This window comes from Schistocerca gregaria, chromosome X, assembly GCF_023897955.1.
Source record: "Schistocerca gregaria isolate iqSchGreg1 chromosome X, iqSchGreg1.2, whole genome shotgun sequence".
Classification (NCBI taxonomy): domain Eukaryota; kingdom Metazoa; phylum Arthropoda; class Insecta; order Orthoptera; family Acrididae; genus Schistocerca; species Schistocerca gregaria.
In genome coordinates, this window is record NC_064931.1 from 828,996,280 (window position 1) to 829,020,467 (window position 24,188).

A 24,188-nucleotide genomic window follows, 5' to 3' on the forward strand; every position below is an offset into this window, starting at 1 on the left:
GTGCAGTCGGTTGGCAGAGTACTCGATGTGGTCCCCCCATGTACGTTTCCGGTCCAGCCAGACACCAAGGTATCTGACTTTCTCTCGGAAACATATTGAGCGTGTATGTAGTGTTATCAGTCTACAGTGTTGATGTTTGCGCAGTAGTTTCGGTCTACGTGTGAACAGAACTGCTTCGCACTTGTCGACGTTTACTTTAATACGCCATCGCTCCAACCAAGGCTCAGCTGTTCTGAGCGCTGTCTGTATTCGTGAATTGATGTTCGACGGTTTCCAATCTTGCCCAAGGATGGCGGTGTCAACCGCGTAGATGGCTAACGTCGTGTTTTGTGTTGCTGGGAAGGCATTAACGTACAGGTTAAACAAGACGGGCCTTAGGATGCGTCCTTGGGGTACTCCAGCTTGGACACCAAGTTGTGTTGATTGTTTATCCAGCATGTTAGTGTTTAAACACCTGTTCGTGAGATATGAGTGTATGAGACGTACGAGTCCGTCCAGGAAACCAGCTTCGCGTAGTTTGCGTATGAGTCCGTTGTGCCAGAGGCTGTCGAAAGCCTTTTCGATGTCCAGGAACACGGCCCAATGGCTCTGTTCATGTTATGGCCGTGTATTATACGACTACGCGGAGGAGTTGTGTTGTCGAGACGTGATTCCTAAAGCCGAAGGGTGTCATTGGCGATGCAATGCATAGTGATAGGTTTTAAATTACCTTCTCAATAATCTTGCTGAGCGAACACAGCAGACTGATGGAGATCGGAGAAGCAGCCTCTGATATTCCTGCTACTGCAGGGGTGGTTGATATGGAACCGCCCGGAGTGAGTTTGTGTAGGAGTCGTCTCCTTCGCAGCCTGCACCGCAGGTACAGTCGATAATGTCACAATGCCCGCCTGTTCCTCTGTCTGTTCTTGACCGTGAGGACCGTGATTTGCCACCTACTGCGACTCCTGTTTCGGAAATTGTTACCCCAGAGTTGTCTCGCGCTGCTCTGATTGCCGTCCATTGAAGAATCCCCACCTCATCCTTGTGTGCAGCAGGCCTCTGACCCTGAGAAGTCACAGAGTGATATGGAAGTGGGACAATGTCGAGCTACGCCGCCAACTGCAGACGCTGTTATGCCTCGTAACGTGTACTGCCGAAACGTTCGCAGCGCGCAAAACAACCGAGGGTAAAGACTCAGTTGCCGGCCGGAGGGGCCGAACGGTTCTAGGCGCCACAGTCTGGAACCGCGCTACCACTACGGTCGCAGGTTCGAATCCTGCCTCGGGCATGGATGTATGTGACGTCCTTAGGTTAGTTAGGTTTAAGTATTTTTAAGTTCTAGGGGACTGATGACCTTAGAAGTTAAGCCCGATAGTGCTCAGAGCCACTTCAACCATTTAAAGGTTCAGGTGGGGATAGCACTGGCCCCCCACTCTCGGTTTCGTTATTGCACTCCCCGATGGGCTGCGATGGGCAGTCATGCTGCTCTATTCTTCCTTCTGTGTTTTTTCTTTTGATTGATGTCTGACGCATAAATATTTGTCACACTAAACATTAACCGACTTGTATCAGAGCTGCGCCTAGCTTCGATGGTCAGTTTATATTTGACTCCCGTGCGGATACAATCTTCTTTAAAGACGTTTACCACTTTCCCTCTCCCTGGACTTCGAACTATTTTTAATATTTTCCTTTGGAAATGCATTCCCATTGCTGAGGTAGGGGTTCTTCAGTCTTAGAGAGGGATAGGCTGTAGACTCTTTGACCTCACCTTGGTCGTCTTACATGCTCCGTTTGGTTCCGGTCACACAGTGGAACGTTCTCGTTTCTATAAAGAAGAGATTATTTATCTTCTACGTAGGAGTCCTTGGGGTCTATTGTTTGTTGGTGATTTTAGCTGTGTTGTGCGACCTGTTGATCAGTCTACCCATTTTCATTATTGCTAGGATTGGAACTAGTTTATAAGCTCAATGCACTTGAAAGATGTTTGGGAGTGCAAACATCCAACGCTGGTTAGATTTACATATTTTACTTCAGAAGTAGGATTGACCGATTCTACTTATCGGATTGATGCACGATCGCATTCTCGCAGTCGCCGTTATCCCTGCTAACTTTTCTGATCACAGTGCTTTGCCCGCCACTCTCCAACTTGATCGACAAAAATTACGTTCCCCGTCGATGTTGAATGTTGCTCACTTGGCAGATACTCCTCTCGATGATGCAATACACGATATATGGGGGCAGAGTCTTCGATCCGCTTGGAGGTATTCTACCACTCTGGAATGGTGGACTGTGCTTACTAACCCGAAGCTTCGTCAAACTTTGATAACTTATTGTGCTCCTAGGGAGAGGGATTTGCAGAGTATTCATCAATTTTATTATTCTCTCTTGCGCGACTTCCATGACGTTGCGGATCGAGCTCCCGGGTCGCAGATGGACAATATATTAAAGCAAAGTCGCAGCTGAAGCGGAGACAGATGGAAGGGTTGCGGGTGCGATAAAAGCCACAATCACTAGTGATGGAGAGACTGAGTTCATTATACCATCTGCTTCGACGTCAAGCTCTGCCTCGCTGCTCTTGTATTATTCTGTTACAGCAGCTGACGGCCGTTAGCCATGGTCGCTGTGTTCTTACCTCTGTGGCCGAATACCATGATGTTTCGGTTGCTGCCGTTACTTCTGTCCATTGTGACTTTGCCTTTTTGGATTTTAATAAGGTTTTCGATCGTGTAAATCATGAATTTCTTCTTTGGATTTTGGAGGTGATCATGTTTATTGTCAAGGTTCGTAGAGTGTTAACGAACTTGTTTACGGACTTTGGAGCTTAGGTAGTAGAGCACCTGACGCCCCTCATTACCATCCGACGGGGGGTGTCACAGAGGAGCCGCCTCTCGATGTGTTTGTTTGTCTTATTTATGGAGTCGCTGCTTCGGAAGGTTGCGTCCCAGTTTTAGCGTTGGGCGCTTACTGGTAAGAGCATAGCTGCTGGCGCGTACGCTGCTGTGATTTTTTTACTCTGTCGATATGCAGAGACACCGCTGATGAAGGTGATCATCGATGATCACTGTTGTGTCTCGGGAGTGCAACTTCACGAGGGTACTAGTAATCTTCTTAATTTATGGGATTTCGATGAGCCAGTAATCACATGGGCCACTGCTGTGGATCGACTTACGTCACTGGGAGCTGTTACGGATCGTTGTCCGCTCCAAACGGCGACTCTTAGTTGGAAATCGGTTACTGATGAGATCCAGGGGGCAATACTGAAACATGAACGACGCTCTCTTACCCTTCTTCAGAAGGTACGAAGTTTCGACATGTACGTGTTGTGCGAGGTTATATTACATCGCACAATTTTTCCCTCTTCCCCTCACTGAAGCAGTTGCCCAGTCGCTTTTTATGGAAGCGTCATATCTTCAGGTCGCGATAGTAGGCTGTGGAGAAGCCACGTTCCCTCGGTGGATTAGGTCTTCCCGAAATTAAGAGGAAGATGTGTGACTTATACGTTAGGCGCACAATTTGTGACAATCACTTGGGACTTAAGTATCTTCATGTCTCGTCTCTTCATCTTAGTGTATCTAGCGAGTATTGATCCCCCTGTTGACGTTGGTCGTCTGAATTTTAAACTGTGATGCATTCGAGAGTTCTAGCTAGCCTTGAGCTATTTGGGGGATGATATATTTCAGTGGCCTGTGCTCACGACCAAATTTCATTGACCCGCTGGGAAGGGATTCGTTGCCCCAATCCCGTTGAATTGTGTGGGCCAGCGTCAGCCTCCCTATGACGAAGTTTTCTCGCCATTAGCACAGTTATTGCAGACGAGGCAGAGAAGCCTGTGGTGCAGCAGCTATAAAGAACCCGACACTTCGCCTGAAGATGACGAGTATGAAACTTGTCGAAACGTTGCCACAGAACGACGCGTTGACACGGCTGATAAGTCGTGGAAACTTCATCACGGAGATTCGCTCAGAAAGACTGTATTCCCATGTATCAGCCTCTCGGTTCTATCAATGGAAGCGGCCTCCTCCTGGTATAGGGTGGTCCTTCGTGCGATCCGCGAGTGGAACAGAGGGAGATAAATATAACTTTGGCACGAATTGTGCCCTCCGCCACACTCCGTTTGATGGCTAGCGGAGTATGTATGTAGATATGTAGATGTAGAAAAGTACATGAAAATAGTCACATTGAGTAAAAAGAAATATCTTCATAACCTACAAGGGAACATCCAAATTTGAAAAACAGTAATAGAGAATAAACTCATAGTAAATGACCAGACAAAAATCGGCAACCAGACGTTATATAAACTAATAGAATATATTGTAGAAAAAGAAAAAGCTACCTAGACGCCACCAAATAATATCGCAAAATAGGCAACATCCCCAACCTTGAACATCCACCACTGTATCATAGTAAATCAAGAATATACACACACGGTAGTTATGACATGTTAGCTCCCTTCAAAAACACGCACGCACACACACACACACACACACACACACACACACGCACAGAGAGAGAGAGAGAGAGAGAGAGAGAGAGAGAGAGAGAGAGAGCAACAGTAGACGTTCCCGCCATTACTTAAACAAACAAAAGACAGCCTAATACCACAATAGCAAAGCAAAACAGATGAAATGGCAAGATGACAGTGGTTCCTAACAACACAGAAGCGTGAATATATTTAGTGCAGTGAAAGTACTGTGTGCGAAAATCTAAGGCATACATGTGGAAGTACAGACGTAAACAACAAAATATTGTGAGTAACGATAAGAATTAACACTGTCTATAGTAATTAGTAGAGCATGTTAACTGTTCATGACCCCAGTAAACAAAATTTAAAAGAAAAAAACCATACTGCTATAGTGACCAGTGAAAATGCTTTTGAATAAAGCGAAATGTGTTTGCCGTTAATAAGACTTTTATTTAAGTTACAAAATATGGTTATTTAACTATACAGTTTGTATATCTGCAACTGCAGAAAAAAGAGGCCGAAAAATAAGAAAGTCAACAAACAGTATACTTAACGCATCTATTCCAGTGATCACATCCGTAAATCCGTAAACTGAATTCGTTTTAAAACGACAATCGATGTCCTACGCTGACAATTTTTATAAAAACAACAAAAGAAAATTATTGTTTAAAACAGATCGTTTTATTGCTTATTAAAATATTATGTATTTTTGCACACATTCGAACTAATTCTGGAAACACTCTTTGCGAGGGTTCCTCAAAAACACGGTTTTGAAATAGTTCCAGAGCTTCGTCACGTGACGGAAATCGCTGTACACGCGGTTTGGATTTGACATTAGTAAACAAAGAGGAGCTGTTAGGTGATAGGTCAGTTGAATACGAGGAATGAAACGCAATCTCCACTTTTTTCAGCAAATAATTAATTGTTTCTCGTTTCGCGTAACTGCTGGCATTTAGGTAAAGAGGTTTTCCTTTCTTTTTACTGATTTCACCGACAATTTGTTGCAAAACAAATTGTTACGTACCATTCAACATTAGCTCCTTCTTGATAGTCTAAAGCAGGGAAAGCCAAGAATTCAGCACACGAATAGTGCTGTTGCTCGCATAGCATAGCTGTCTCGCCTAGTTGCACACCGCAACATAATCGTAACTTGCTTAGCTTCGTAACTGGAAAAAGCCACTTATGCACATATGTTGATGAAATAGTTTATCACGTTTACAGCCGCATTATGGAGATGTGGAAACTCTTCCCAAGGAAATCAACGTAGACATGCTAGACGGTTTTAACATAAAAACTGGAATTACAGTGCAGGTCAATCAGTTCCATCTGCACATGTACAAGAGCGCTTTCAACTGGAATGGCAAACTACGCTGAAAATATCTCGAAAACAGATGTGTGATTGATAGTGTTCTTAAGACGTTTAGAAAACTATCATTTTAATTCTTCCAAGGCCACAATGAATTCTTCGAACCCGAGTTTTCTTTATCGCCAGTCAGTTTAGGGAAATAGAGGGTTTCTTTTTGTTTTCCCCCTCCACAATGCGGTTTTCCTTTGAGATGCATTCCCGACAAATTACATATAAGTGTTTTCCAACCTTGCAGTGTCTCACAGTGGACAGTGCGCAACCAAGTCCACTTAAGATGCGAAGTCTACGATCCATTACGGCTGTTCTAATTTTCGTGCCTGATCTCCTTTTTCCTCCATAAATTCAACAACAACGAGTTTTAAATCTAAAAATCGTTTCAGGCGTGCCCCTTGACTTAAACAACGTACCCTGTAGGAACGTATAAAGTCTCCACATCCTTCGTTCAATTCCATCGAAAATTGTTGCAGCTAAAAATGGAATAATGTGTGAAACTTCAGAAAATTTGCTATTCGTACCCTGAATTTCATCACGTGCGCTATAACTGCAAATTTAGGGTAAAGTCTTCCTCGATGTACAATATAATGAATCCCATCTGCCAATCGATATAAGTTTTTGCTCTTTTATTGTCAACTAACACTGTAAATGAAACTTGCTGGCAGATTAAAACTGCGTGCCGGACCGACACTCGAACTCGGGACCTTTGCCTTTCGCGGGCAAGTGCTCTACCAACTGAGCTATCCAAGCACGACTCACGCCCCGTACTCACAGCTTTACTTCTGCCAGTATCTCGTCTCCTACCTTCCAAACTTTACAGAAGCTCTCCTGCGAAACCTACAAAACTAGCACTCCTGAAAGAAAGGAGCAAGCTTGGGGGATGTTTTCAGAATGAGATTTTCACTCTGCAGCGGAGTGTGCACTGATATGAAAAAAGGCAAGGTCCCGAGTTCGAGTGTCGGTCCAGCAGACGGTTTTAATCTGCCAGGAAGTTTCATATCAGCGCACATCTCATTCTGGTAACACTTTAAATACTTTCCACATGGTGTTGTAATGTCGTAAATCTCAACTTTGCGGTGCTAGTGAACGATGCGACTGTATATCGTATAACAGATTTTGAATACTGTTGCCCTTCTGTCATTTCAATCATTCTCAAAGGTTTGTGAGGCTAGACAGCTAAGCTGTCTCTTTTTGTGCAAACAGCCACTGGACAGTTGAACTTCTTTTGTATCACGAACAACCAGCGCTGACACCACGATTCTGTCGAACTCGACCCACACAAGGTGCTCAAGTGCAGTTTGACATGTCGTGGCAGACCCTGCTCTCAAGTAATGGTCGCAACATGTCAAGTGTAACTAATGAACCGTACGATATTTTTATTGAACGTGTTTCACGATCTAATCATATTCGTCGGTTCCGGTTATCTCGGAGCACCCAAACAGTAGACTACTGCCTAGTTTGCGGCTCGTACGAATGTATCCAAGTTTCATCTCATTTTAAGGTGTTGTAGAGGCAGTTTACATTCTTTGAGCGTTTCCTTACATCATTTGACGTAAGCCTGCTTTTGAGCTTCGGTCAAATTGTGTGGAACCTATCGTTCCAGATCTCTTCCACGGCTGAATTTTATTGTAAAATCGGAGTCACTGTTGCCATGGACACGTCTAAGGAGGCTTCCGTGCCACATGCGGAGCCTCTTCAGTCGTCCTGCGCGCAACGTTGGTTTTCTTTAACAACAACCGATTTTGATATACTTTTACGAATTTCGCCGCTGACCGAAGTCCGACTACGACGAAATTCTGTGAACTGATCAGAATGCAATCTTTTTTTAAGGTGACTGGTTACGAAAAGTTGAAAAATTTATTCCACACAATGCCATTCAGTTAGGGCTCTATCAAAGCCGTAAAAAAATCATCCACCTTCAACTTTTGCCGCATATTTCCATCTTTACCACTGTTTCTTCAAACGCTCGATGCAAACAAACTTCCTGACTAATTTTTGAGCTGCCACTGGCTTAACAATATCAAATGACAAGTTTTAAAACAACAGTAGCTGTGATGGTGGTCTTTGGGAACATGTAAGGCAAGCATCTTACATGAATAAGGACTGGGGTCTTCTGCATGAAATAGGATTAATATGATAATAAGCATAAACAAAAAGTGACTAGAGTATTACTTAACGTATGTGAGGAAGTCCCCAGTGTCCACGAAATTGGTTAGGATCTACCGAGTGCTCTGTGCGCTTGGATAGATGGATCCGTTGAAGAGAAAAGTGCCTCAGACGACGCGACAATTTTTCTCGGAACGCCGGCCGGCGCATATGTAGTGGGACACTTCATTCGCAATCGTCATGGTGGAAAGAAATGGGCGGCCGACGTGACGGTAGTTGTAATCGATACTCGGCGAGAGTCCCAGAGGCACTTTCACTTTATGCGAATCGTTGCAGTTTTCGTGCGCTAGCAGCGCGGAGACGAGGGAAGGCGCTGAAGATTCATTGCCAGGAAAGAGCGCCGTCTTTTATTTCCACTTCCCCCGACACTACTGATCCCTGCTTTGTAAATTATACAAGTCGACGACTACCGCCCGACAGGAACATGTTCCCAAGTTAACGAACACGGTCTGCGTTCGATCTTAATTAACCGTGTGCCGAGTTAGTAATAATTTCATCAGTATCGATTCAGCTGCCAGGCTTTCGCGGCGTGAACAAAGAAACTCCGGGCCGCTCGCGGACGTTGTGAGAGACACTGTTAGATCTGAATGATCAGAAGTCGCGAAAGAGCGTGAAATTGAAATGAGGCTAATAGCACGTTGAGGTGATTCGATTAAAGTCACTAACAAGTAAGCCTTCCCAAGGAATACACTTCGATTTTGATCGGCTTTGAATATGTTGTAGTGTAGAGCAAAATTAGATAAACTTTTTTTATATACATTCCCATGTGCTTGTTAAGAGGGGGGGGGGGGGTGGGCAGACTCCCCTTCAGAGAAATTTAATTTAATGTTTCTGAATTAATGCCGTTGAAACGGTAAGAGATGTAAAAAGCTTCAAATAAATATTCTAGGGGTTTTAACGTACGTTTCAACGGGTGCATCCTGTTGAAATGCCATTTTTTTCGAAATCCCCTGTCACCACTATTTTGTTTTTCATTTCGTCATTTCACTAATAGCAAAACGTATAGCATCGTTAATACGAAATTCAGCCATATATGATGAAATGGTATTACAAAGACTCATTTATGAGAAATAAGACTGGAATATCTCTAGAGTACTGTACACGCGCCCCACATGTGAGTGGTTCACTACCAATTGTCATGTTGGCTTGTTTAATAAGTCTTTCCCAGATAAATATGGTGTACAATTATATCTGTGTGTATTGTTCTAGATATACATTTTAGTCTAATTTTATTAAATATAAAATATTTTGTGTTGCATTTGTATTTTCTTTTTAAATTTTGTGGTTTTTTTTCTTCTAGAAGTAACTTTTTCAGATTTAATATGTTATATTTAAAATTATTTGTATATTATAGTTGTAATGTTAATGTAAATCTGTACAACATTGAGAAATCGCAGAATTCTTCGTGCCAAAAACTGCTGAATACACTTTGATTTTGTGCATCAAGTACATCAGACAATCGCAATTCAATGACAGAAACGGGAAGAAAGAGACGAATTATTCTTGGATGCGCAGTGTGCTGTTTCTGTCGGCTCACAACCTTGAGACACCAGATATTTTATTGTACAGATAGAAAAGTGCCGATAAATCCAAAAAATATTTTTCAATATTTGTGGTAAGTTACACTACTTTAAGGTCTGAAGAGGAATGTAGAATATCAGATCCTATTCTAACTGAAGAAAATTATGAAGATACATTAAAAGATGATAAAAAAGCAAAATTCCTTTAAATTTTAGTGCTCTAGTCAAAACATTGAAACTGTAAAACATAGATGCAGAAAGATCACAAAGAGAGAAGATCTATATAAATGGAAAGCACATACTGTTGCGGCTGGGACGATAAATATAGAGTTACTAGTTATTTTGAAGTATGTATCACATAAATTTCAAAGTGCTATAGGCAGATCAATATCGATACATGATCTGGATATAGTGTGGTGGGCTTTTGAAGCGAGGTACGATGATAATTTAGCAAAACATTTGGTCGAGGCATCCTCAAAATGGTTCCAGGATTTTTAATTAAGGCCCTGGATTGTTTCAATAAGAAACAAAAAATTCCTAACTCAACTGAAAATAGCGAATAGAGAAGAACTGAGGGGAAAAGTCTACGAATTTGTGGAGACTGTGAAATCGAAAATTATATTGATTGCAGAGGCCAATGTGTATAATTTTGACCAGTCAGGTTTCAATCTCTAAATGAAAGTAGGACGCATATTATCCTTCAGATGAACATCAGAAGTCGAAATCCCTGATTGCCGTATCACATAATTATGCCATACAGCCCATTATATCTGCAACCGGAAATTTAATGTCCCCGTTGCTCGTAGTTTTGAAAGAAAAATATGGCAAGGGCAAGTTCGGACCAGAATTTGAAAAAGATTTATCGAAACTGATAATATCCTAGTTTTCGCTTCTGTGTCTGGCAAATTGACATCGGAGCTCGTAAGGAAATGATTTGAACAAGTTTGTATACCTAACACGAATGAAAAATGTCTTGTGTTTAGATTCATGGACTGGGAAAATTGGAAAATCGTGACAAGGGCTATGGGACCGAACTGCTTAGGTCATCGGTCCCTAGGTTTACGCACTACTTAGTCTAATTTAAACTAACTTATCCTAATCACAACACACACGCCCATGCCCGAGGGAGAACTCGAATCTCCGACGGGGGGAATAGCGCCATTAGACGTATATACACGTCGGCCTTGGAGAAATTTCTTGAAACATTTTCCAGACGTATATTACATAATTACGGTAGATTTAAGAAATAATATTCTGAAAATTCAATCCCTCATTCACAATCGTTTCCTTCTCCGAGATTAATCTACCTTTTCAAATATGCATGGTACAAGAATGGTTATATTGAACACGAACGACGTAAATATGAGACACCTGCTAACTTTTGATTTAAAAACTGTTGTCTTGTTTGTGAGCCGGCCGGAGTGGCCGAGCGGTTCTAGGCGCTACAATCTGGAACCGCGCGACCACTACGGTCGCAGGTTCGAATCCTGCCTCGGACCTGGATTGTGTGATGTACTTAGGTTGGTTAGGTTTAAGTATTTCTAAGTTCTAGGGGACTGATGACCTCAGAAGTTAAGTCCCATAGTGCTCAGAGCCATCTGAACCATTTTTGTTTCTGATTTGTCATGAAAATTGCAGTTGTCTGATGTGTTTGGTGCGCAAAACCAAAGCGTATTCAGTATTTTTTGACCCGAGCAATTCTGCGTTTCTTAATTATTTTAAACATTGACGATAATATTACAAAAATAATTTACAAATAATGTCCAATGAACATAATTAAATCGGTCTAGGTTACTACTTAAAAACAAAAAATACACAAAATGTAAAAAGAAAGCGGAAGTTCAACACAAGATATTTTAAATTTCATAACGTTAAAAGTGTTACGCGCGCGCGCGCACTTGTGTGTGTTGTGTGTGTGAGAGAGGGAGAGAGAGAGAGAGAGAGAGAGAGAGAGAGAGAGTATGTGTGTGTGTGTGTGTGTGTGTGTGTGTGTGTGTGTGTGTGTGTCTGTGTCTGTGTGTGTGCAGAATATACATTTAGAATATATTTATCAGGGGAAGACTTATTAAACGAACCAACATGACAACAGGCACTGAATCCGACACATTTCGGGCTCGTGTGCAGCAATGTAGACATATTTCTAACTTGAAATCGCGTCTTTGGAATACAATTCCATCATATGTGACTGAACTTAGTATTAACTTTGCTATACAGCTTGCTGTTAGTCAAATGAAAAACAAAATAATGGAACCAGGGAATATAGAAAAAAAAGTGTTGGTGCACTGCTGTAACGTACATTAAAAATCATATAACTTTTATTTGAACTTCTCTTATATCTGTTATTGATTCAGCGGAGTTCTTTCAGAGATCATTTTTCTTTCAATGGGGTCTTTCACCCCGTTGTCGACCGTACGGGCACGTATAAAAAACATGTGTCTCTTGTTTTCCTCTACACTACAACACATTAAAGCTGATCGATATCCAAGTGTATCCTTTTGGGAGGTCTACTTGTAAGTTTCACACAGGTGTGTTTTTTCTTTTGCAACTGCAGGTGACATACACAGCAACAAGTTTGCGGTATATGCCGTCCCTTTTTTTCCCCCCGTACAACTGCGAAACGTGAGCGATAAGAAGAATTGGCCGTAAGCCTGTTGATGAACTCCAATTTCTCTGGGTTTACTTGATTCTTCTCGGTACTTTTAGAATAACCATCTCCCTAATGCACAAGGCCTCGCTTGTAGTTCCTGCCATTGGAACTGAATGGGAATCTCTGTCATATTGTCGCACTTACTAAACGAACCCACAAAGAAACGCACTGCTGCTCTTTGAATCTTCCCTCCCTCCACTATCAATTCAACCTGGTAAGGGTCCAGAATGGTGACCAACATTCAAGACAAGGTTCAATGATAAATTTGTCATCTACTTTTTCCATCAGCCTGTAAATTTCCATAGCATTCTTCCGATGATTCTCAGTCTCGTTTCTGTTCCTCTGCAATTGATTTTATAATTTTACGAGACCGTTCCACTTAAGATGACTCCGGATGGTTAGGCTTGGATACTTCGTGATTGTTGATCTTTCCTGAGATCTGTCGCCTTTAGTCCAGTCGAATAGTAGTGGGTACGCAATGCGAAACCAGTTTCTATTTTGACTGTCAGATGATAGTGCCTGCATCATGCGTTAATTCTCTATAGGTCTTTCTGCATTTGACCACAATTTTCTGGTGCCACGATTTCATTAACAAGTAAACCTGTCTAAGGGATATACTTCGATTATTATCGTATTTGGAATGTGTTGTAGTGTAGAACAAAATAAGAGACACATATTTTTCCATATGTGCCCATACGGCCGTTAAGGCAGTGGAACACACCCTTGAAAAACCTGAGATTAACATATCTGACTGAATACCGTTGAAATGGTAATATATTTGAACATGTACTTGAAATGAAAATTGTGTGGATTTTAATGTATCTTACAATGGTACAAGCAGATTATTCGAAAAGTTTAAATCCCCCCTCCACCGCACTATTTTATTTTTCATTTCGATATTTGACTAATAGCAAAACGCATAGCATCGAGTGTATAGCGATGTAGAGCTATTTCCAGCTTATTTCAGCTAAATGCATAATAGGAATACCACTTCATCACATATGATTGAATTTGGTATTAAAGATTCGATGTTTTGCTATTAGTCAAATGTCGAAATGAAAATCAAAATAGTGGAGAGGAGGGAATTTCGACTTTTTCAACAAAAATGGGAGCACCATTGTAACGTACCTTAAAAGCCATAGAACTTTTATTGGGAGTATTTTTTGTGTATATGTTACAGTTTCAACTGCACAGTATGAAACACAATTTTTTTAAGGAGGTGTTTGTCCCCTTTAATGGCCGTATGGACAGGTATACAAATATGTGTCTATTATTTTTCTCTACACCATAATATACTCAAGACTGATCAAAATCGAAGTGTATCACTTCGGTAGGTTTAGTTGTAAGAACAACAGTATACCTGCGAACAGCCTCTCAGAGTTTCTGCAGTGACGCACCACGTTACAAATAAAGGATGTTTGGCTAGTATTCAGTATTCAGGGGTATGACAGGAACACTCACTTGAAGTAAAGAACGTCGTATGGACATATGCCTTATTCCGAGTAGTTTCCGAGATAGAACACACTTAATGTATTATTTTTTGTTGGGCTAGTGACTCGCTCGTATGTGTCTTACTCACCTAATTACTTTGACGTTTTATTATTGCTCAAGCTGCCTCGTTGCTTTCGAAGCTTTTGTTCTGATTGTCTTACCCAATGAACGCGCAGTTGTCCATGGTCTGTTGTGAGTGAAGCAGTGCGAGGGATTGTGATTGTATCATGGAGAAGCATCAGTTAAATGTGTTTGTACATGTGCTGACTGAAATGCCACACATCTAAATTAATGAAGAATATGCAGATATGGTTTATGTTTACGGCTACTGTTGCTTTCGAAGAACACCGTCGGCGCTTTCCGATACGTCGAATTCCTGATCGTAGAAGAGTATGAATTGAGTCTGGGCACCGTGATACACTGCTTCCTACCACTGAAGGACGAAAACAATGATGCACGTGTCTTAAGATCGCGTTTGTTTCTCTTGTGCGGAAGAAACGTGTTCCACAATTCGACCAGGGATTTACGTCAACAATCTAGGCCCACACATATGTGTATACGAGGGTCGTTCAATAAGTAATGTCCCACATTTTTTATCTCAGAACACATTTATTGTTAAACGTCAGAATTTGGTAACAATATACATCAACATGTCTTGTCCATGTCCTATTTTTCTACGTAGTCTCCAACACGTTCTATGGCCGTACCCCGACGCTGTGGAATAGCATGTATTCCCTGCTGATAATAGTTCTTGTCCTGTAGGCGTCGCCATATTTTCACTACATGACTGACGATCTCGTCATCTTCAAGTATCCCGTAGAGAATCTTTAAGCGACCCAAAGCGATGGAAGTCCGAGGGTGCCAGGTATGGACTGTAGGATGGATGAGGCAATGATGTCCAACCCAATTTGGCATATGTTCCTGGGTTCCCAGACTTATGTGTGGGCGTGCATTATCGTGTTGAAGCAAGATTTCCGCTGGATTCTTGTCCGATCGAACACGTCGGAAACTGTTCTTGGGTTTATTCAGAGTCTTCACGTCTGCCTCTGAATTGATGGTTGACGCTTTTGGCGTCACACCCACTAGAATGACGCCATAAAATCCCAGAGACTGTCACCAGGACTTTTCCGGCATATCTTCTTTTGTGGTGAATGAGGATGATGTCACTCCATGGACTGCCTTTTTGCTACCGGCGCAAAGTGGTGCACCCAGATTTCATTCCCCGTAACTATCTGTGACAGAAAGGCCTCTCCGGCGGTCTCAAAACGCTCCAACAATTCAGATGAAATGGTCTTTCTTTGAACCTTGTGGTCCGCTGTGAGCATTCGTGCAACTCATCGTGAGCACCTGTTTGAATACCTGAGAGTCTTGATCATTGCAGACGCACTTCCAGTGCTGACCGACAACTGTAGAACCAATTGATGTGCTCAGATGGTTCAAATGGCTCTAAGCACTATGGGACTTAACATCTGAGGTCATCAGTCCCCACTTGTGATGTGCCGGACGACACGAACAATGGCATCCGCACGATTCATCATGTCCGCAGCAGTGGCTGTGACAGAACGTCGCGAGCGTGGCTGATTATGGAGCTCTGTTTCTGCATTTCCTGTGGCTGTAACTCTTTTTACCCATGGCCCAACTGTACTCCCATCAAACGCAGGACCACTATACACTGCACCGAAACGTTTATGGATGTTCACTATGGTTTCTTTCTCTGCACACAAGAATTCAATAACAGCGCCCTGCTTGTAACGTGAGTCGTATGTAGACGCCACTTTGACTTTGTACTATGGCTCTGCTATCGGCTAGAACTGTTCGAATCTTCACCGGCGCACAGAACAAACATCAAATGTGAAGCACCAACAAGGACGTCTGTCTGTGTATATTAACGGCTTTTTTTTTAAAAAAATGTGTTGCATTACTCATTAAACGACCCTCGTATGTATCTTTCCCACTACCCTTCTTGGAAGTGGGAATGGACTGCGCTCTTTGACAATAGCATGTGGCGCTTTGTTGCTCCGGCGAACTTCGGTAACTGGTGATAGAAACTGAACAAGTTTTAGAGCATAGCTGTACTTTTATAGATCACAATGCCTTTCTCTGATGAGCGATTTTACTTGGTTTTCGATTCGCGATCACTCATGTCACTGCTTGTCATTACGGCCTCCGTGCCATGTCTGAAAGCAGGAACCTCGTCTTCCATTGCGAAACAATTTTAGAAGGCCAGTTTTAGTATTTCGGCTTTCTCTGTCATTTCCATTCCACGGGGCGTTTAAACACTCAGTGACTCTATAGACTATTTCGATGCGTTTAGGTAAGACAAAAACTTCTTTAGACTTTCTCATAGATCGATCGGCAATATTTTAATTTCAAATTAATGGAATACTTCTAGTATTGGCATCGTTATGTTCACTTTGGTTTTGTTTGACTTTGTTTTGTCAACAGGGTTTTCTCTTCACTCAAGTCTATGATAAAGCTCCTTTTGCTTTCGTAGCAACTTTCAGATACAGGTACTGAAGCACTGTGTATCTTTCAAAACTCTGCTCGGCACTTAGCTCTCTAAAGCGTACTGTAGAGCACTTTGGAACTTTATCCATTAACAGCTTCATATGTTCGCCGCTAGAGATGAATGATTTTCTTTTAATTTTGTAATTTGTACAATATAATGTAAATATTTCTGCAAATGGATTAATCAATAATTTGCTCAATATGTGTTTCACACCAAATATTGTATCAGGGACTACTTTAAAGTTAATTGGGGAGACTTATATTCAGTTAAGCTGCGAGCGACATTTTCCTCCTTGAGAATGGAGAAGAATCATCCAAATTGAAATTCCCCACCCGTTGCTTCCCCATACTGAAAATATTATTACCTAATGCTGTTTGGCTATGTATTATCACACTGTTGAACCATCAACATCCTCTAGATCTGCAAAACATTGCGGTGTTTCATTTCACCGTTTCAAAGTGATGACGTATGTCCTGGTCGTCAGTTAAATGAATAAAGAGAAGATTGTGAAGACCTACCAAAGTCCTTATTAATTGGTCGATGACGGTGAACGGTTCCATATGACTTTGTTTTCTGACTGAATGAAAGCTCTCTGGGTGCTTAGAATGACAGGCTTCTTGCCGCAAATCAACGAGAAATCGTGAATGAGGTCTCGTGTTAGTCCCTGTGTGCTATAGAGAGGACGTGACATTGCCAAGTGTGTGCAACACAGAAAATGCCGATCACTTCGTTGTCCAACGTATATCTCGACAAAGCAACTGTAGTCCCGGTGGAAGTGGAATCGGGCATGCCCGCGTGACTGTGTAGCACCAAACTGCAACAATATATCGCACTAAACATGGAAACTGATCGCAGGAAATATCCTAGTGGTCAGGAGTGACAGCTTCAGTTCATCGACAGCGGAAGGGGAAAAACAACAACACTGACTAGAGAAAAGACGACAGAATGTCTTAAAACTTAGTCATTCAGTAGACTACAGTTTAGTGAAAAATGCAGGAGGAATTACAAAATCTGCCCAAAATGGTTACCGAATTTTAGTAAAAAAATCTCTTATCTGGGGGATGTGGTTTTAGACCATGCCAGACTAGACATATGCTTATGTGTGAATGAAAAAACATGAGAACATTTGATTTTTACGAAAACATGAAGCTTCGCATTTGAACTGACCAGTTGACTGTTTAAGACGAGATACACATTGTCACACGCTAGGCCGTGAATTACTGCCACTTCATGATTACGCTGCCTCACACAATGGTTCTACCGCTGATGGGAGATGAGTTCAATTCAAATGGTTCAAATGGCTCTGAGCACTATGGGACTCAACTGCTGTGGTCATTAGTCCCCTAGAACTTAGAACTACTTAAACCTAACTAACCTAAGGACATCACACGCATCCATGCCCGAGGCAGGATTCGAACCTGCGACTGTAGCAGTCCCACGGTTCCGGACTGCGCGCCTAGAACCGCGAGACCACCGCGGCCGGCTGAGTTCAATTCATCAGGCAGAAAAACACACACGAAATGCTTTTACCGAGTTTGTAAGGCAACGCTTCAAGAACAACTCTTTGGAGACTGACAAAAGGCTATCTAGTTCAGCCTCAAGAACAGTTGTCAAGGAACTTGGTGTTATCTCTCTAATCTGCAAAGCAGCTGCCTAGATTATGTTCCAGACTCCGTGAACTTGTTCGCGAAAGATTTTGCTATACGAAGTGGTCTCGCAGTGGTACAAAATACTGACAAAATGCAAGATGACCTACAGAGACTCAGCGCCTGGTGTAGAAACTGACAGTTAACCCTCAACGTAAACAGATGTAAGGTATTATGCATTGTTGTTTTTGTGGTCTTCAGTCCTGAGACTGGTTTGATGCAGCTCTCCATGCTACTCTATCATGTGCAAGCTTCTTCATCTCCCAGTACTTACTGCAGCCTACATCCTTCTGAATCTGCTTAGTGTATTCATCTCTTGGTCTCCCTCTACGATTTTTACCCTCCACGCTGCCATCCAATGCTAAATTTGTGATCCCTTGATGCCTCAAAACATGTCCTACCAACCGGCCCCTTCTATTTGTTAAGTTGTGGCACAAACTCCTCTTCTCCCCAATTCTATTCAATATCTCCTCATTAGTTATGTGATCTACCCATCTAATCTTCAGCATTCTTCTGTAGCACCACATTTCGAAAGATTCTATTCTCTTCTTGTCCAAACTAGTTATCGTCCATGTTTCACTTCCATACAAGGCTACACTCCATACAAATACTTCCAGAAACGACTTTCTGACACTTAAATCTATACTCGATGTTAACAAATTTCTCTTCTTCAGAAACGATTTCCTTGCCATTGCCAGTCTACATTTTATATCCTCTCCACTTCGACCATCATCAGTTATTTTGCTCCCCAAACAGCAAAACTCCTTTACTACTTTACTGTCTCATTTCCTAATCTAATTCCCTCAGCATCACCCGATTTAATTTGATTGCATTCCATTATCCTCGTTTTGCTTTTGTTGATATTCATCTTATATCCTCCTTTCAAGACACTGTCCATTCCGTTCAACTGCTCTTCTAAGTCCTTTGCTGTCTCTGACAGAATTACAGTGTCAAACAGGCAGAAAACTCCATTAGTGTAGAGTGATACGATCGGCCGTGACGGGAAGATCAGACAGACACAATAGTCGTTGTATTTCACACCATTAAATGAAGTAGAAATATTCCACACACCGTAACTGTATTGATCCCACTCACACGTATTTTGTGACATTAGTAACGGCTAGCTCGGTAAAAGTTGTGTGAGTGCTGAATATTTGTTTGGGTGGTTTGTGGCCGGCAAGTTGCCGTGATGTGGTTGGGCTACGGTCAGGGTCAAGTGCTGACGGCAAAACAGCAACCAGTCGGCAGCGGCGTGTCCGCTCACCGAATAAAGAATTAGAATATACACCAGAAATGGTAATATTCACTGGAAATGCTTTAAATGCCTTTCAAACTCACTATGAGGAAACTGAAAACAGCTTATGATTCGTGGTAGTGAGAGAAGTTCAATGGAAAGTAAATAAAACTTGCCGGCCGGGATGGCCGAACGGTTCTAGGCGCTACAGTCTGGAACCGCGCGACCGCTACGGTCGCAGGTTCGAATCCTGCCTCGGGCATGGATGTGTGTGATGTCCTTAGGTTGGTTAGGTTTAAGTAGTTCTAAGTTCTAGGGAACTGCTGATCTCAGAAGTTAAGTCCCATAGTGCTCAGAGCCATTTGAAACATAAATAATACTTGCAAACGTATTGTTGATAAGGTTATTATCATTTGTAATGATTGTTTATAAAAATCATAAAAACTGTAGAAGACAAGCAGAGTATAAGTATGACACGTCCTTTAAAAGATCTTCATATAAGAAATGAAGATAACAAGTCACTTTTATTATTAAACAAATTAGAAAATAGTTAAAAAAATTTATTAACTATTTTGCGGAAATGTGTCAAAAATAAGATTTCTCCACATCAACAAACTTCAATAAAACTAACTTGAGAATCTCAATCACTTATTCCATTGTTCGGTTAACTAGATTCTGACGTTATGTTGTATTTTGACTAGCGTCTAGCTGCAGCTCCGATTTAAGTAGAGTTAGTATTAGTCTAGTAAAGTTGCAGTGCCGGATTTCGCTGGTAGATCTCTTAAAGTTAGTTATAATTGCAAAATTCGGATTCAAATGGTTCAAATGGCTCTGAGCACTATGGGACTTAACATTTGTGGTCATCAATCCCCTAAACTTAGAACTACTTAAACCTAACTAACCTAAGAGCATCACACACTTCCATGCCCGAGGCAGGATTCGAACCTGCGACCGTAGCGGTCACGCGGTTCCAGACTGTAGCGCGTAGAACCACACGGCCACACCGGCCGGCGATTCGGATTCAAATGTTTCTTGTGAGGTTGCAAATTGACTGAGATATTTGTCATGAGTTGTAAAGTGTATATATGTATAGTTCAAGTGCAATTTTCTCGAATGGTGTTCATGTTGCAATACAATGTATCGAATAACGTAGTAGTCATTTCGATGAGCCTTTATGTAAGATAATGCTCCAAACGTACTTTATTTGGGGAGAGAGCCGGCAACCGTTCTGGCGAAGATAGGGTTTGGCAAGTGCGAAGACAAGCAATGGAAACTCTCGCAGTGTCCGGCGAGCATTATCTTGCTGAAATGTAGCTTACCGTGGTGGCCGAGCGGTTCTAGGCACTTCAATCTGGAGCCGCGCGACCGCTACGGTCGCAGGTTCGAATCCTGCCCCGGGCACGGATGTGTTTGATGTCCTTAGGTAAGATAGGTTTAAGTAGTTCACGTTCTAGGGGACTGATGACCTCATATGTTAAGTACCATAGTGCTCAGAGCCATTTGAACCTTTTTTCCCTTTTTTCTTGAAATGTACTCCCGGTATAGCTTGCCATGAAGAGCAACAAAACGGGACGTAGAATACTATCGTCGTACCGCTGCGCTGTAAGGGTGCCGTATCACTAGGAATGATGGTGTGGGGTGTCATTTTTTTTTCATAGTAGTATCCCTTCGGTTGTCCTTCTCGGCAAAGCGGTACGACGACGATACTCTACGCCTTGTTTTGTTGTCCTTCGTGTCAAGCCATCCTTGGCCTAAATTTAAGGAAGCTAATTCCCGCCGCACATGGCTTGTCTTCGAGCTTGCCAAATCCTGCCTTCTCCAGCAAGCTGCCAAATCTCTCCCCAGTATAGAACGTTGCCAGCGTTTCGGGAAGCAGCCTCCTACAACCTCAGGATTTTGACCATCGAACGCGACCATTGGACAGAATGTGACACGATATAGCCCACCTCAGGAAACCGTCCAACAACTCTATCAATGCCGAGGCGAATAACTTTTTGGATAAGGACCAACGGTGGACCAACGCGTGATTGACTTACACAGTATGTAAAGCTCTGTCTCTTGAAGAAATCATGCAATTTTTCTGAAACTGCAACCATCACATCTGCTGTCACATCTGCTGTTTCCGTCGCATCCCGGTCATTTCTCATTGGTACGTCCTTTTTTTTTCTTTTTTTTTTTCAAGACAATATAATGTTCACTGAAAATAATTTATATTATTAAATTTTGAGAAAATTCACAAAATGTAATATTTGACCCAGTGTAATTTAATTTTTTTCTTTCACATATTTTGATGACACTGAAGTTCCCATGTAGTGCAGATTTTTGGTACCAAACACAATAATCATCAGTGACGACGAAAATAATATGCAGAACATTAGGTCAGTCGTTCATTCGCTTGTGAATAGTTAAACTCTACAATGATGTTGAGTGTGCGAAATTTCAACTGTTAATTCGTTGATGAATAGTTAAAAATAAAGACATTTATCATAATTACCGTCTCGTTTTGACTCCGACTTGACGAAGATTGCACTCGGAACATGAAAAAACAAACCTGTAAACATCGTTATTAGACTCGAGGCGCGCTGGCTGCTCTCACTGTTAGTCGAGTCATTTCTTAGATTCCTCAGCAGTTCGAGTTCTGAGACTCAGCCTGTTGTCATGACGTCACGTTAATTGACTTATGGATGCAAGCAACATATTATCAGTTTAGAGGCGGGTAAACTGGTCTCGTAAAACTTTCCAAATTACACATGCATCTAACCATAGAACACCAGTCCCCTAGAAGTTAGAACTGTTTAAACCTAACTAACCTAAGGACATCACACACATCCTTGCCCGAGGAAGGATTCGAACCTGCGACCGTAGCGGTCGCGCGGTTCCAGACTGTAGCACCTAGAACCGCCCGGCCAACCCGGCCGGCGCACTCCCCCAATCTCATATCTGTGGTTTAGTTTTCCGCTGTATTTCTCCTCTTCTACATAACTTTTCTTTGTGCCTTAGTAATACATAGTTACGTTCTATGATCTGGTTTTTGGACGTGGAGCTATGATGTTAACTATCGATGTGATAACGATACGTTTTATTCGTGTTTCATGCGGGCCCTCAGTTTCCTATAAACAACCCAATGTAATGAACTCTTATAGACTAATTAAAAACCATTAACTTTCAATCCAGCCGGCCGCGGTGGCCGAGCGGTTCTACGCGCGAAGTCGGGAACCACGAGACTTCTCCGGTCGTAGGTTCGAATCCTGCCTTGGGCATGTATGTGTGTGATGTCCTTAGGTTAGTTAGGTTTAAGTAGTTCTAAGTTCTAGGGGACTGATGACCTCAGATGTTAAGTCCCATAGTGCTGAGAGCCATTTGAACCATTTGAGCTTTCAATCCATACTCCATCTGCATTGAACTAACAGCAGCTTCCATGCTCCATCTTCTCGAAAGCGCTGACACAAAGAACTTCAAGGTCATGCGAGACAGACAGCGCTTCGGATGGAGAAAGACGCAGCGCTCTATTTCTGCGCAAAGAAAAAAGCCTCTGCAGACGTTTCGAAGCGTCTATCTGAGAAGCAGGAGTGACTGATAGGGCATTACGTGCCAATATGACTTGTATGAACTGAGTGAAATTTACTTTTCCTCCTCCTATATTAAATCTGGCCGATTGCACTGAAATCTGTGCCATGCATCTCCTAATTGTTTTGAACAGTGCACAACAACGGTCTCCCAGTGAGGACTACACGTTTTGCCAGTTTGTTTTGCGACAGTAAAAACAGATACATTCATTGTTTCATCCAGCACTAATTCTTACGAAACCTGTTCGGTAAAAGAAGATTCGATCGTAATAAACAGCTTTCGTACGACTAGTATGGTGTATCTAACACGGTGAGGGGACAGATTTTGTTACACGAAGATGAAGCTCGCCTGCTTTCGCAAGCAATATACCGTATTGGCAGAGCTGTACTAAAGGAAGCCAATATCCGTGGAATTTACGGTGTGGGCCAAGGAGCAGATGTAGCGGAATGGAGTGCGATGATCCTCGCCTTGGCGATTGGAGGAGGCCGTGACGCGGCAGTATCGCGACGAAAGTGGGGCCGGGCGCGCATTGTCACGAGGCGGCATTTCGCCTGACGGCTGGCGCGTGCCTGACCGGCATACACGCCGTTTCCATATCCGACGCGGGCAGTGCGTCCGTCCGCTGATTTCAGTTCCATGTGGCTGCGCTGACTCGAACGCGCTTGCTTACCCAACTCGGCTCTACTTAAAACAGCAGTCCTCTCTCTCACATCTGACACCGATTCCACCTACTTTAAGGAGAAGTATTTCTTTGTGTGCCATACCGATCTCTCTGTCAGAAAAAAATAAATAAAATAGAAGCAGCTCCTTAAACTGAACTGTTCGGTGGCTAGCTAAATTCTCCTTCTTTTCTCAGTCTGTTCCCATTCATGAAATAGTTTCTTTTTCATGGTTGCAAAGAGGCTATCGTGCTGTTACGCTGTTATGCAACCCATTGTCTTGCATTCATATAATGAGGTTAACTACTTATCATCTAATGCATTTTATTATTTTGTGTTCTCTTTCAATACATTCAACATTATTCCAGTTAGTTTTAAAGATGTTTCTGAAAAATTATGATTTTTCTCTGTAGGCAATTTGAGTTTTACTTGAAATAAACACTTAATAACATTATTAGTACTTATCTAATTTCGCTTTATCAAGCCACAACACACCAAAATTGTCTTATTTTTACGGCACGTTATAATTTCAAGGCAACTACAGAAGTTACAGGAACAACTATCACATGTCTGAAGTTCATATTTAAAATGTGTAATCGATATGTAGGTTTTACTATCGCATCAGGATATGTTACACATTAAATTAGGACTAGAGTTGTATAACTACATTAGTCTAGGGTACACTTCCGTAAGTATACGTATACTACGGAAGTTTTCCTAGTAGCTCCAATTACGATCGTAGCCGCGCTACTTGTACGTTAGTGTGTTGCATACCTATCGGGCGTTACCTCTTTTCGAACCCCTTTGTTGGCGTATCCGACCATTGTCTTAGAGGTTCACCTAGAAACCGGACACGATGAAATGTCTAGAAAATGATTGAGGATATATAAAGGACCTGTAACCCACGGAACATTTTTGATCTCCATAGTTGCCCTGCTGCCTGCTATT

At 42.2% G+C, this 24,188-nt stretch overlaps 1 protein-coding gene across 1 annotated transcript in view; it reads left to right on the forward strand.

Moving 5' to 3' along the window:
* Positions 1-24,188, forward strand: part of LOC126298556 (uncharacterized) — a 902,811-nt gene that overhangs the window by 353,329 nt on the left and 525,294 nt on the right. The window lies entirely within an intron of this gene.